Below are 14,854 nucleotides of genomic sequence, written 5' to 3'. Positions count from 1 at the left end.
ATAAGACACATTTTTTTCTCTTACAGTGCAGCATATATGTGTGCATGCAGGTTAGTGTGATGGGTTTTTACATGAAGGTTTTTCCTGTTTTCCATGGCGGAATATAATGCACGGAACTCCAGCAGCACGGCAGCCACATCGCCGAGTGTCACACTTGCCTGCACACTTGCATACTGTGAGCAGACTCGGTGGTAAGGGCTTCAGACATTTGGATGGCAGGAGTGTACCAAAGTGCTCCTCCCATCCATGTTTCATTGCCTCTAGTCTTGCCTCAGGTTCCTTGGCCGTCACAAGCAGGTGGCAAGCCCTATGCACCAGAAAAGCACCTTGTTTGATGTGACCTCTGATCACACTACTTGTGGGAGGGAGAGCATCAATTCCAGCACTGGCACTGGTATAGCTTTCTACCCTGAGGTCATCAAACGTCTCAGCAGTTGTACTTGACCTAGCCCCTGCCCAGACACGTACCAAGTACTTCTCTGCCAATGCTGTGTCTTGTTCTGTCAAGGTGTCTGCCTCTCCAAAGTTTGTTAAATATTGTACTGGGTCACAAGTCATAGCTGCATGTTTGGTCCCCACCTTGCTCATGCAGTCTTCTCCAGTCAGGATATGTGCCTTGATCACTGTCTTGGCGAGTGGTGCTCCAAGATGAGAGACTGCTTGATGCAGTGGAAGCATGCGCCGCTTCTCACCAGTGCCATACTGTTGCCAGATCTCCTTCATCCCCAGTGCTTGGAAGTATGGGGTGTAGTACAGCAGTAATGCGAAGGTGTCTGTATCATTGGAGACTATGATAACTCTCTTGCTCTGTTTCACACGAACAGCCCAGTCCACATGCACCACCAATCTGGTATCAGCCACCTCAATCCAGTTCAAGAGGTCTGGGATCTCTTCACCACCAGCTGCCTTTGCTGGGAGCACCTCATCTTCAGAGACAACAGAGCTGACAATGATGGTAGTATTGCCACAGGCTCAACTGCATACCATATCCCGAACTAGCAACTGGACATTCCGCTTGTTCTCCTCAGATGCCCAGAACTTGTCAAGTTGCTGAGGGATAGGTGTGTCTCTGTTCATGCCAATGATGTCGATTCCTGTTCTTGAGTCTGTGCGCCACATGCGCTCCCCTTCCTTTAGAGACATCTCAATGTAGGAATCAAGTATGAGATGGATGAACGCTGGCTCTTCGCAGAGGGATACTGTTGAGCTGATGATGGTGTTGATGACAGCACCGAAAGTAGGGAATCGTGCAAGTGGCATCTGCCGTATTTTCGACATGAAGTCTACCACAACATGAGTGGCAAGAGTAGACTTTGGACTCCATTGGGTGAGGTCAAGTTCAGGCTCAATTTCACTGACAAGTTTTGACTTGTTGAGCTGGAAGGTCACCCTCAAACAGGGGAGATGCTGAGAGCACATCATGAGTAAGTACCTGCCGGATGTTCATGCCCCGCTCCTTAGCAATGTCCATACTCCTATGTGCCTCGGCCATGTCTTTGGATGAGACTAACTTCTGCTCCTTCAGAATGGTTGTTGGTGTCTTCTTCGGTTGCTCGTTGAACTGCGGTAGCTTCCGCTTTGGTATGGTTGTGCTCATTTTCTTGGTCTTCTCAACTAACCTTTCCTGTCTGTATGAGCTGTAGACACGCTCCCCATTTGTGAGACAGTTGAGCAAGCGTGGAGCGACCCCTCGGTCAACAGCTTGCTTTGTGAGCAGAATGTGCAGTGGCACAGGCACACTGACCATTATTGAGTATGGATTCTGACGCTCTAGCACAAAGTCCAGCAGCTTCGACACATTCCGGTTGAATGTAAGGCGCCGAGTGGTACTCAATGCATGCTGGAGATGGCTTTCTGTGTGTTTCATGGTGTGGTTGTTGGTGAGAAGGTTGAGGACATTGGTGATTGACCCAATCTCGTGGAACAAGAGCTCGAACTCTGCCACAGAATTGGCATTGTGTGTGGCTCCTACTACATAGTGACCTCCTGGACCCTTCGACACTCGCTGAATGGTCTGCTCAACCTTCATGTCACCTCCTACAGCGCAGAACCAGCCTGGTCGATCCTGAACAACCCACTGGCCTATAGAGAAGCGCCGGTAGAGCTCAGGATGTGTGAACTCTAGCACTTTGATTTGTTCAAGATACCATGAGCCATGACGCAGGTAGTTTATGCAGTCACATTCTGCAAAGCGTAGTGTGCAGTGCCTGTACCTGTGCTAGCACTGGATATGCAGCTTTGTCCTTGTGGTGCCAGAACATCTCCCACTGGAGCGACCTGATCACATCCTCCACAATCAGCATCCCAGTGAGAGCCCGGACATAATGGCTGCCGTTTAACAGCGACTCTATCACACCAGGTCCAAACACGGCACACTCAACCAGTGCGTCATCCGGGCCAGAACCTCGAAGCAGTTTTCCCTGGCATCTGAGCAGAACACGGGTCCAATGGAAAGGGCCCATGCAGAGGAAAAGATCCTTGAATTGTTCTGTCTAAATATCTGCAGCCGGGGCGAACACGCCTTCATCGCACCATATCGCCATTGATGCCTGATTTAATTGTCTGCGAACACTCTGGAAGTTGGTGAGGCAATGCCTCACCAACGCCTCCTGTATGTCTTTTGCTGTAAATAAAACATATTATGAAAGGAAATACAATAAAAGGCACAGTAAAGTACAAAATCGTAATTTAATTATTGAAAAATGACATTGACATTGATATTTCAATGACAAGATGATCCTTAATGGTCAAAACAATATCAGAAATGAATTCTAAATGTCAGAATTAGTTGGATAAGACTCATTGCACCTGTTTTTACTCCTAACAATGGCCAAGTTATGGCCAAGGTCTTCAGAATAATAAAATGACCTTGACCATGACCTTTCAAGGTCAAAATCACCCAAAATGGTCATAACAATATCAGAAATGAATTCCACACACCACAATTAGTCTAAATGAAGGTAATACATGTCTTTAAACACTCAAAAACAAAAAAGTTGGATTTTCATCATAGTCGATGGCGGCCATTTTTGATTTGGCCATTGCGCCATTCCTGCCACTCTGGCGGACAAGCACCTCCGTGATTTTTCATGTCTAGGGACCCACTGACTCAGTTCAGGTGAGAAATTCCCCCAACACCAAATTGCGAACAGGTCTACAGGCTAGGTACAGGATCAAGAGAGGCCAGAGAACCCGAGAATGCCTCAGAGGTCAGGAGTGTTTTGGGTCTCGTAGGATTTAGTTCCAGATTTATTTCAGGTTTTGCAACACTGTCAGAGCCGTTACGACGCCTGACCAGAAAGGATGTGCCATTTGAGTTTGGGCCGGAACAGAAAAAGGCATTTCAAGTTTTGAAGGATGAGCTAGCCAAAACTGTTACACTAGCCTACTTTGACAAGGAAGCACCAACCAAGGTGATAGCAGATGCCAGTCCTGTAGGTGTAGAGGCAGTGCTAGTGCAAAAACAACAGGGGGAGATGGTACCTGTGTGCTATGTGAGTCGCAGCTTGACAGACTGTGAGCGTAGGTACTCTCAGACAGAGCGTGAAGGGCTTGTGAGAGACTACATCCTTATGTGTATGGTAGGAGGTTTGATTTAGTCACTGACCATAAGCCATTAGAGGTCATATATGGTCCTCGATCCAAACCATGTGCACGCATAGAGAGATGGGTTCTCAGATTACAGCCCTATGATTTCAGAGTTGTATATGTACCTGGGAAACAAAACATAGCAGACCCATTGTCACGGCTGCTGGGGAGCACAGCAAAAAGGGAGGTAAACAAACATGACTCAGAAGAGTATGTTAGATTTGTAGCAGTGAGTGCTACACCCAAAGCACTTAGTTACTACACGAGAGATAGAAGAAGCCTCTGCTACTGACCCAGGATTAATTGAGGTAAGCAATGCAATAACAAGTGGATGTTTTGATAATTGTAAACCATATGCACCGAATATAAATATAAATATATCTATGAATGAGCAGAAATGAGTAACATTTTTTTTATTTATTAAAAAACTTTTAATCATGGCTTCATATCCTGTTCTAAATATAAATATATGAAATAACTGCACATAAAATATTCATATCAGTATAAAGTCAAAACAAAACTAACTAAAGGGCTAATGAACACAAATGGACATGTTAGGCCTACATACGACACAATGCAGTAACACAGTGGTTCTCAAAGTGTGGTCCAGGGTTCCATGAAGGTGGTCCAAATGGACCCTTTAGGTCTGTAACTCTGAGAGGCACAGACTGTGTATGCAAATATACAGAGACAAATACCACAAATGAGTGTGAACTATTTAAAATATATATTATTATAGATGTCTTCTAATTGTGTGTATATATATATATATATATGTACTATTATTATTATTATTATTATTATTATTATTATTATTAGTTGTAGTAGTAGTAACTAACTAACTAACTAACTAACTAACTAACATACATACATCATGGGGTAAAAACACAACATTGATGTAAATCATTAAACTAATACAGTGATAAATGTTTACTGTGTGTTCAACATTTGAATCTGTCTGTATTGAACGGCCTTTGTCGCCCTCATGTGGACAAAATGAATCACTACAAGTGGAAGTCGTCAATAAATCTACTTTTCACTCAGTTCATAAAATAATGAGATGACGCAATATGATCTACTTTCTACTATATAAGATGTTAAGATCTACAAGCTCTCAATGAGACGCGTTGTGAGCTTGTAGATCTGCTGTTTTCGGTGAGGGCAGCGGTGGCCTAGTGGTTAGAGGGGCGGCCTTGATACCGGAAGGTCCCTAGTTCGATTCCCCAATTCATCACATCAATCATGAATCACCGCTGAATAGCCCTTGAGCAAGGCTTCCATGCAGGGTCTGGCTGGAAACAAGCTTCGTGCTTAGTCCGACACCCTGGGTAAACAACAAACTTTGCTTTGCTTTGTCATAGAACAGAGCATCATGTTGACATGCTGACTGGCTGCGTCATGTAAGACTTTTAGTAACCACGTGACCACTTCCGTTTTCGCTTCAAAATAAAACTGGTTTAGTGTCATGCTTCACATCGGACGCCACGTGAGCGCTTCCGCTTTTTCTTCAAAACAAAAGCATTGTCTCTCTAGAAGAACTACATTTCAAGGACTACATTTCCCATACAACATGGTAATGTAGGTGTTCTGGTAAGGTTGCTACAGGTCTGCTTTGAATGAATGAATACTTTATTAACAGTTTGCCAAAGAAAAAGCACATGAAGTACAGATCAATACAAAGTCTGTTAAGAGGATTATAAACCCAAGAAAACACTATGGCTTGTTTCCATTAAGGTCCTTTAAACAATCAAACAATCATCATCATCAGGTGTTGTATCTGCAGCTGAAAGCAGGATTGTAATCACAGACAGAAAGACATGCTGTCTGTGGTTCATTCACTGTGACTCCACATGGAAGTGATTTGACATCTGATCTGTATATTAGACTACACTTTATCCTCCATGAATCATAACAACTTTACCTTTTACTTTAAATACTTTATGATGAAGATCAGCTGAAAGAAGCATTGTAATCATTCATACATATGGATACATGGACTCTACAACAACTTTAATATCATCACATTTAACATAGTTTATGAGGAGAAAGAGAGACTGAACAACATCTTCCACACAGCTGTCTCCTCATCATGACGTCACCATGACGTCATCACCATACTGTGAGTATCCTCCTACATCAGAGACTTGTTTTATTTGCTGTCAGATGAACATAATCAACATGATCAGAGATTCAGAAAAATGATACATAATATAATAACAATACGTTTTATCTGCTGCTCTGAATAAAGACCAACAAATCACCTGAGGAAGGCCCACACGTTGTGTTTACACATTAAACTGTGTTTTATTTATAATTATAACATAATGATCATGTTTGTCCTCCTGCAGCAGAGACCAAGGTGATGTTATCAGCCTGCTATGTAGAGTCTGTCCACATGAGGGCGACACAGAGACTCCTGAATCTATGATCATGTTGATTATGTTCATCTGACAGCAATAAGTCTCTAATGGACAAGTGTGTTGTCTTGGTGATGTTGTTTTGTGCTTTATGGTTATGTGTTGTTTTGTGCTTTATGGTTATGTTTTGTTTATTATTGTTGTTTTTTAACAGACTTGTGAAGTCTTTCGGGGACAATAAATATTATTATTATTATTAGTATTATTATTATTATTATTATTATTATTATCATCACTGGACATAATGCAGTCTGAAGTTTCTCAAAGTGGAAAATCTGCAAGTCTGTTGCCTGTTTGTAATGATATATATATATATATATTTTTTTAAGTGAAAATAGCCGATCTTCAAGTCCACAGTACATTTTGAGCTTGTAGATCTGCTATTTTCACTACCTTTTTGCGACACTCTGAAATGGATCGATATGAGTTTAAACATCAAACACAATATGAAGTGATTTAAATCAGGGACCCCTTAGCTGATAGAGATGAAGCAGGGACCCCTTAGCTGATAGAGATGAAACAGGGACCCCTTAGCTGATAGAGATGAAACAGGGACCCTCCACCACATATAGTATACAATTGCGTTGCAGATTAAACTTCTTCATAGATTTCATATTTAGTAAATTCATGTTTTTTTTCTATCAATGTTTGTACCAGCCCTCTCTGGATCCAGACCACAGCTTTTAAGAGTGTTCTTTAAGGGAATGGTTCTCAAACATATTAATGTCAGGGACCCCCATAACTCTGACGGTGCGTTTTAACAGCGGGCAACTCTGGGCGACGTCGCCCAAAAAGATAAAGAAAATCCATCTTTCATCGCCCCCCCGCCCACTTCGCCCGATCGCCAGTAGTTGCCGGCTCTCATACACTTTCTTTATATTTTGGGCGACGTCGCCCGGCATCGCCCGAGAGTTGCCCGCTGTTAAAACGCACCGTGAGAGTGTGCAAATGGAGCTAAATCCATTTGCACTCTCTCTGTGTTACAGACCGATTAGGGTCTATTTGGTACCTAAGAATGATTTAGCTGGGGACCCCCTGGAACCCCCTCAGGGGTCCCTGGACCCTTTTATGTCCCAAAGGGTCCGGGGACCCCTGAGGGGTCTGTTTGGCAGGCATTGATCTAGTCAAGCCTAGATGTAATAAATGCATGAATGACTTAAATATTAAATTAAATAATACACAAATAGATGAAACAGAATGCTGACCATGCAGTTTAATAATGTAAACATAGATGTTGTTATAAGTGGAACATAATGCTCACTGTGAATAATGAAGAATCAGTTTTAACTGTCAGTTTGCAACACAGAGCAGCTTGTGGTTGAACATCAGTTATACAGACAGGAAGTCACACAGACACCACACGTCTCAAACAGGAAGTCACACACAGCTATAATCTGCCCTCCGACGTTCAGTTGTTTTTGTGGTCGACGTCTTTTGAAGACACTGACTGGAGAGAGACACACACACACACACACACACACACACACACACACACACACACACACACACACACACACACACACACACAGTGGAGTGTGTGTGTGGAGGGGGGACGCGGGGGAGCGGCGCTCCCTCACTTCTTTTTTTCTTCCGTTTTAATTTTTATTTTTCATACATTTTTTAATCATGGGGGCGGGGTGCGCTCCCTCACTTCCAAAATGAGCACTACAACACTGCACACACACAAACACACACACACACACACACACACACACACACACACACACACACACACACACATGATGGTTGGACTTGTTTAGAAAAAACATATGATTTTAAAGCATGTTAAACTTTTTTGACCTCAAAACAGTGTTGACATAAGACCCTCTGGGAGTTATTATTATTATTATTATTATTATTATTATTATTATTATTACTATTATTAATATTATATGGGTATTATTCCTACTTGGCTGTTATCTTCCTTCTCTCTGTGGTTCAGAATGAGCTTTGTATTTTTAGGTCATGTGACATGACTCTGACACTCACAGCATTTACAAGAAATGGCTCCACATGTAAACCATGACTCCTCCCACTTCATGTAAACCAGCCCCCCCCCCCCCACACACACACACACACACACACACACACACACACACACACACACACACACACAGTGGCATCATTTGCTGCATGTGCTCATTCCAGGAACCAGTTGTTGCTCGATGCTCTGCTCTGGTACAAAGACGTGGGCTAAGTGTGTAGATGTGTGCAGTGTGTATTCACAGTGTGTAGTTGTACGTGCACTGCAGTGTGTATTCACAGTGTGTAGATGTGTGCAGTGTGTATTCACAGTGTGTAGTTGTACGTGCACTGCAGTGTGTATTCACAGTGTGTAGATGTGTGCAGTGTGTATTCACACTGCACACATAACTGACACAAGGACGTAATAATCAGACTTTTTTTACACAGACAGAGAGTTTGACAGAAATGTGTTCAGAATGACATTCAGTATCATAGTGGGTACATCATACATCCTGCACACGTTATGAAACATTATATTAACTGAAGAGAGGAACGCTGGAGCAACACGGACAGTTTAGGCCTTTTTGTTTCGGTCTTTCGACCTTCCTCAGAGTCATGACTCTGAGGAAGGTCGAAAGACCGAAACGTCAGTCTATTTGTTACCTGCACCGTGCTAAATAAAAAGGCCTAAACTGTCCGTGTTACTCCAGCGTTCCTCTCTTCTGCTATTATTATCCCTACACTTGTGACGCACCGGACTGGCCGTTTAAGGCTGAGGCGCAACGGTAGAATCCCTTTGTTTGTTTGTGTTTGTATATTAACTATCCGACCACTGCTTTACCCAAGCCTGGTAACCCTCTCCGGAAATCTCATTTCCATTATATTTCAGTTGGTCTGGCATGACAGTCTGTTTGTCTGTTTTTCTGTTTTTCTGTTTTTCTGTTTGGCTGTTTGTCTGTTTGGCTGTGGGCGGGAGCTGGGTGGGAGTAGTAGCGTTGACAGACAACCCCTTCAGCCAATCCGCGAAACAAAACATTCTTACACTCATACTTTACACTAGAGCTCTTCACGGGGCCCCCGATTCCGAAAATACCTGTGAACTGTGAAGACCCGTAGTATGCCTACTGTGTGTGTGAAGACCCGTAGTATGTCTACTGTGTGTGTGAAGACCTGTAGTATGCCTACTGTGTGTGTGAAGACCCGTAGTATGTCTACTGTGTGTGTGAAGACCTGTAGTATGTCTACTGTGTGAGTGAAGACCTGTAGTATGTTTACTGTGTGTGTGTGAAGACCCGTAGTATGTCTACTGTGTGTGTGTGTGTGTGTGTGTGAAGACCCGTAGTATGTTTACTGTGTGTGTGAAGACCTGTAGTATGTTTACTGTGTGTGTGAAGACCCGTAGTACATGTCTACTGTGTGTGTGTGAAGACCCGTAGTATGTCTACTGTGTGTGTGAAGACCCGTAGTATGTCTACTGTGTGTGCAGCTGCACTTATCAGTTGAGAGAAACACAATGAATGCTGTTTAACTTGTGTGTGATGTTTTAGACTGACCTGGGATCAGGTTTAGTGCAGCAGCAACATGAATGTCTGTGCATCTTGTGCCATGTTGTAGTCTGGTAGCTCAAAGAAGTTGAGCTACCCAATGCATGCGCACCAGTGGTGTTTACTTAAGTAAAAGTATCAGTACTGCAATGTAGACATACTCTATTACAAGTAATAGTCTGGAACGACGCGACGCAGTGTGAGCTTGTAGATCGGCTATTAGTACAGTACTTGAGTAAAAGTACTTTACACCACTAATGCGCACCATACTGCAAGTGCAAGGCAAGCCAGCTGCCAGGCTGATTAGAAAACAGCGGTATGCATTCATGGATTCCTCTGACTTTATCATGTAAACATGCATTACATTCACCCATTCGCACACACATTCACACACTGATGGCGGAGGAAACCATGCAAAGCACCAACCTGCTCATCGGGAGCGGGTGCAGTACGTTAGTCCGACAGCGCATTCCTCCGACAGCGCAGCGCTCCGACGTTTCAATACTAAACCCGAACCAAACCCGCACCCTAACCCTAACCGCACGCGGATGCCACATAGTCGGAGAAAAGGTCTGTCGGATTATCGCATGCCTCCCATCGGGAGCAACCCTCCAGCCCGGGATAGAACTGGGAACCGGTTTCCAGTCCACTCTACCCGGCCACTCTACCCCTGAGCCACTGCCGCCCCATGTCGACAAGAGCTTGCTTTATACAGATACATGAGTATCACTGCCCGCCCCCTGGGCGAGACATGCCGGTTCACTAAATTAGTCATTTTAAATAGGCTCTGTCATGTCAAATATGAAGTTAAACAACTAAATAGCCATCCTAAAATATAGACAGTAGGACAGCTGAGAGACAGACATTGTAGGAGAGACAGACAGTAGGACAGCTGAGAGAGACAGTGTAGGAGAGACAGACAGACAGACAGGACAGCTGAGAGAGAGACAGTGTAGGAGAGACAGACAGTGTAGAGACAGACAGTAGGACAGCTGAGAGACAGACAGTGTAGGAGAGACAGACAGTAGGACAGCTGAGAGAGAGACAGTGTAGTAGAGGTAGGTCAGGTTAGATCAGAGTGACGTCAGATGTTTTCTACAGTTATAGTGTAGTTTGAGGAAGTTAAACCACATCCTCACATGAACTCACAGTTCAGATCAGCATCGTTTCTTTCAACGTCTCGTCTCAACTTGAAGGTAAAATGTCTTTACTTTATATCTGCATGTAGATTCAGATACTAGTTGTAGATAATATCTCCTGACCAGTGGTGTGTTCTAGTTTTTTTTCCCCGAAGTGATACGATAATCATTCCCCGCACGACATGTACGTGGTCGTGGAGAATAGATACGCTAGTGTGTTTTCAGTGGATGAAATGGTTAATAGAGACCTACGCTTGGCTACGATCAACCTGTAATATAGAGCTATCATATGTAGACAGGTTGTGAGTTATAGTGTCTTTGTGTTGTGTTGTGTTGTGTTGTGTAGTAGTAGTGTGTATGAATGTTGTGTATTGATGTAAAGTGTGTTGATGCTGGTGGAGACCCCATGAAGAGTAGTTGTGACACATGGGTTAAGCGCAGTGGTGGAGAAAGTACTCAAAAACTGTACTTAAGTAAAAGTATCAATACTGCAATGTAGAAACACTCTGTTACAAGTAAAAGTCCAGAATTCAAAATGTACTTGAGTAAAAGTACAAAAGTATTGGCATCAGTAACTAGTAACTAAAGTTTTCAAATAATTGTAGTGGAGTAAAAGTAAAATATTTGCCACTGAGATGTAGTGGAGTAAAAGTACTGCAAATTGGAAATATTCAAGTAAAGTAAAAAAATCCTCAAAAGTGTACTTAATTACAGTACTTGAGTAAATGTACTTAGTTACTTTACACCACTGGTTATGCGTGCATGAATCGTCGTGTGTAGGCAAGACTGTGTGCGTGCGGGCGTACGGGCATACGTGCGCGCACGTGTGTGTTTGTGTGTGTGTGTGTGTGTGTGTGTGTGTGTGTGTGTGCGCAGGCTTAGGTTTGCTGCTTGGTTGTGTCTGGGTGGGCCCCAACCTGCCTCATAAGCAAAAAACACAAAAAAGGGGAACCTTAGTAAGTCTAACAGGTTCAGGTTCACCCAGGCAGACAGGCAGGCAGGCAGGCAGGCAGACAGACAGACAGACAGACAGACCCCTCTAGATGGCGCCCTAGGTGGCCTATCGACAAGTTTCCTAGGGCGTTGTGGGCATCACTTCCTGTCGATTTGATCCCTGATACCTGATCAAATCGACATGAAGTGATGCCCACAACGCCCTAGGAAACTAATGGATAAGGCATCGCAGTGGAGGTTCCACTAATCAAAAGCCCACACATTTTCCCCAAATATTATTTTATTTTCAACTAGAAAGTACTGTTCCTGAAGAAACAGTGTGGGATCGCTAAGAATGTTGCAGGTATTGAGTATTGATAGTGTTAGTAGTGTTATAGGTTTGAAAAGTTTGAAAGGTTTGAAAGGTTTGAAAGGTTCTAAAGGTTCTAAAGGTTCTAAAGGTTTGAATGGTTTGAAAGGTTCTAAAGGTTCTAATCTAAAGGTTCTAAAAGTTCTAAAGGTTTGAAAGGTTCTAAAGGTTTGAAAGGTTTGAAAGGTGTGAAAGGTGTGAAAGGTTTGAAAGGTGTTAAAGTATTAGTGTTAAAAGTTTTTAAAGTGTTGTCAGTGTTGAATAGTGTAAAATGTATTTTTTTGGGGGTAAAACAGTGATAGCTAGGGTCTAATAGGCGGTTGCTAGGGTCTAATAGGCGGTTGCTAGGGTCTAATAGGTGGTTGCTAGGGTAAAACAGTTGGTTGCTAGGGCCTAATAGGCGGTTGCTAGGGTCTAATAGGGGGTTGCTAGGGTCTAATATGCAGTTTATATGGTCTAATATGCGGTTGCTAGGGTGAAACTGGTGGTTGCTAGGGTAAAACGGTGGTTGCTAGGGTCTAATAGGTGGTTGCTAGGGTATAATAGGTGGTTGCTAGGCTCTAATATGGTGTTGTTAGGGTATAATAAGCAGTTGCTAGGCTCCACTGTGGCTAAATGGCATTTCTCCATTGAAATGAATGGGATTGTTTTAGCAGTAAAAAGTGAAATATCTCTAAAAGTACAAATTATTTCAAAAATTCAAATGGTAGCCAATATGTCCTAAGTAGGCTGAACGTTATAGAGTTGGAACGGAGTTTCTAGCTAAAAGTATGAATTTCCCCATTGAAATGAATGGGCTTTTTTTAGCAGTAAAAAGTGCAATATCTCTAAAAGTATAAATTATTTCAAAAAATTGAATAATAGCCGACATGTCCTGAGTAGGCCGAACGTTGAAGAGTTGGAACGGAGTTTGTAGCTAAAAGTATGAAGGACTAGTTAAGTGCCAAAAAAAAAACGTTGACAATAACATTAGTGTGATCGCTTTAGCGATCCCACAATTATTTTAAGCCTATTCGGTTCTTAAGTCTGACGTAATTTTGTAGTCCGATGTCACGTCCGGGTCCAAAAGGCACCAGCGCCGTCCACTCTTCATTGTAAACAACATGTTGGAACCCGTAAATCTTTTTACAATAACCTCCTTTTTCAGAAATGAACCATTGAGGGTTAATAAGGGTCTTAATGCTAATATCATAGAAGTACAAAGTATTTATTTATTACTATGATTTAACATTATTATTATTAACATTAAAACACTTGGACCCGGAAGTTATTCTAGCGGGGCGCAACGTCACGTCTTAACAATCGAATAGAATCAAGCCATCCAGGCTCCTAGTCATGACCATAAAACATTTGATTACGTGAAAAATATTAATAATAATAATTATATGATATAATATATTTAATAAATACCCTTTGTTTAGCGGTTTTCAAATACTTTTTTTCCACTAAATCAAATGTTTTATGGTAATGAATCACCAGGAGCCTGGATGGCTTGGTTCCAAGCTGAAAATAATTTATAGAAATATTTTTGGAAATCTCAATGGGAAAAATGGTAAACGGTGCATTTATATAGCGCTTTTATCCAAAGCGATTTACATAAGCGCCTCCGAAATGGTTTAGTCAATGGAGGAGATGCGAGGCGGCTATGCATGGATTTTTGTGTTTTCCAGTTGTCTATGCACGGAATCAGGGCCAGTGGAGGGCTGATCGCCGCTCTAGGCGAGATTCATTTGATGATTTTTTACGCGGTTATGGGCGGATTATAATACTTTTTTTTGTGTCTTTGGTTACTTTATTTCGGTTTTAGGGTTAGGGTTAGGGTTAGGTTAGGGTTATGTTATTTAATTCTTATTTTTATTTTTTCCCGACTTTTTTTTACCGCCTCTCCAACTGCCGCTCTAGGCTGCCGCCTAGGTCGCCTGTATGGACGCGCCGGCCCTGCACGGAATGACACTCCGTGCAATGTATACTAAGTTGTGTGAGATTGGGTTGCACATTCACACACACATTCACACACACACATTCACACACACATTCACACACACACACACACACACACACACACACACATTCACACACAGATGGCAGAGGAAACCATGCAAGGCACCAACCTGCTCATCAGGAGCAATTAGGGGTTCAGTGTCTTGCTCAAGGACACTTCTACACTAACTCTGGGGGAACCCGGGATCCAACTGGGGACCTCACGGTTCCCCATCTGAAAAAAAATAACGAGACTTATTATTCTCATGATTATTATAAATGATAAAGAGCAGACATGCTGCAGCATGAGGTCAGTATAGAGGTGTGAGTGAGTTGTAATGTTCAGTACATGATGAGGCTTAGATAATGAGGAAATGTCTGATTAGATTCATTGTGAGATTTGTTTCTAAGCTATACACATGAGAGTTTCACGATCAAAGTGGGTGAAAATGCTATCACAAGAAAGGAGGAAATTACCTACCTGGGTTCCATCCTGGAGGCAAACCTCTCAGGTGACAAAAACGCTGAAAAGACGATCAAAAAGGTCCACAAAATAACACGGAGGATGTGGAGGCTTGTTCGTAAAGTCAGTAAGAATACTCTGAAGATTCTTATAGGGGCCCTCATACAAGGTCATTATGATTATGCATGCACTTCATGGTATCACAACACCTCCAAGGCCCTAAAAACAAGGCTCCAAACATCCCAAAACAAACTTGTAAGGCTACTTCTTGGCCTCAATTACAAAGCCCATCTAACCCATGCCCATTTTGCTAGGCTTGGATGGCTTAGGGTTGAGGACAGAGTACAGCAACTTGCTATGGGCCTGGTCTTCAAGATACACCACAACATTGGGATCCCCCTGTATTTGTCAAAATACTTCCAAAATGTTAATCAAGTCCATGATCATAACACCAG

The 14,854-nt window shown here is 42.7% G+C and overlaps 1 protein-coding gene across 1 annotated transcript in view; it reads left to right on the top strand.

Moving 5' to 3' along the window:
- The window catches only part of LOC311051679 (uncharacterized protein), a gene marked incomplete at its 3' end in the record, with an annotated part of 213,885 nt that overhangs the window by 73,191 nt on the left and 125,840 nt on the right, over nt 1-14,854 (top strand). The window lies entirely within an intron of this gene.

This window comes from Gymnoscopelus microlampas, assembly GCF_963454915.1.
Source record: "Gymnoscopelus microlampas genome assembly, chromosome: 9".
NCBI lineage: Eukaryota > Metazoa > Chordata > Actinopteri > Myctophiformes > Myctophidae > Gymnoscopelus > Gymnoscopelus microlampas.
This window is presented reverse-complemented; position numbering and strand designations above follow the sequence as displayed.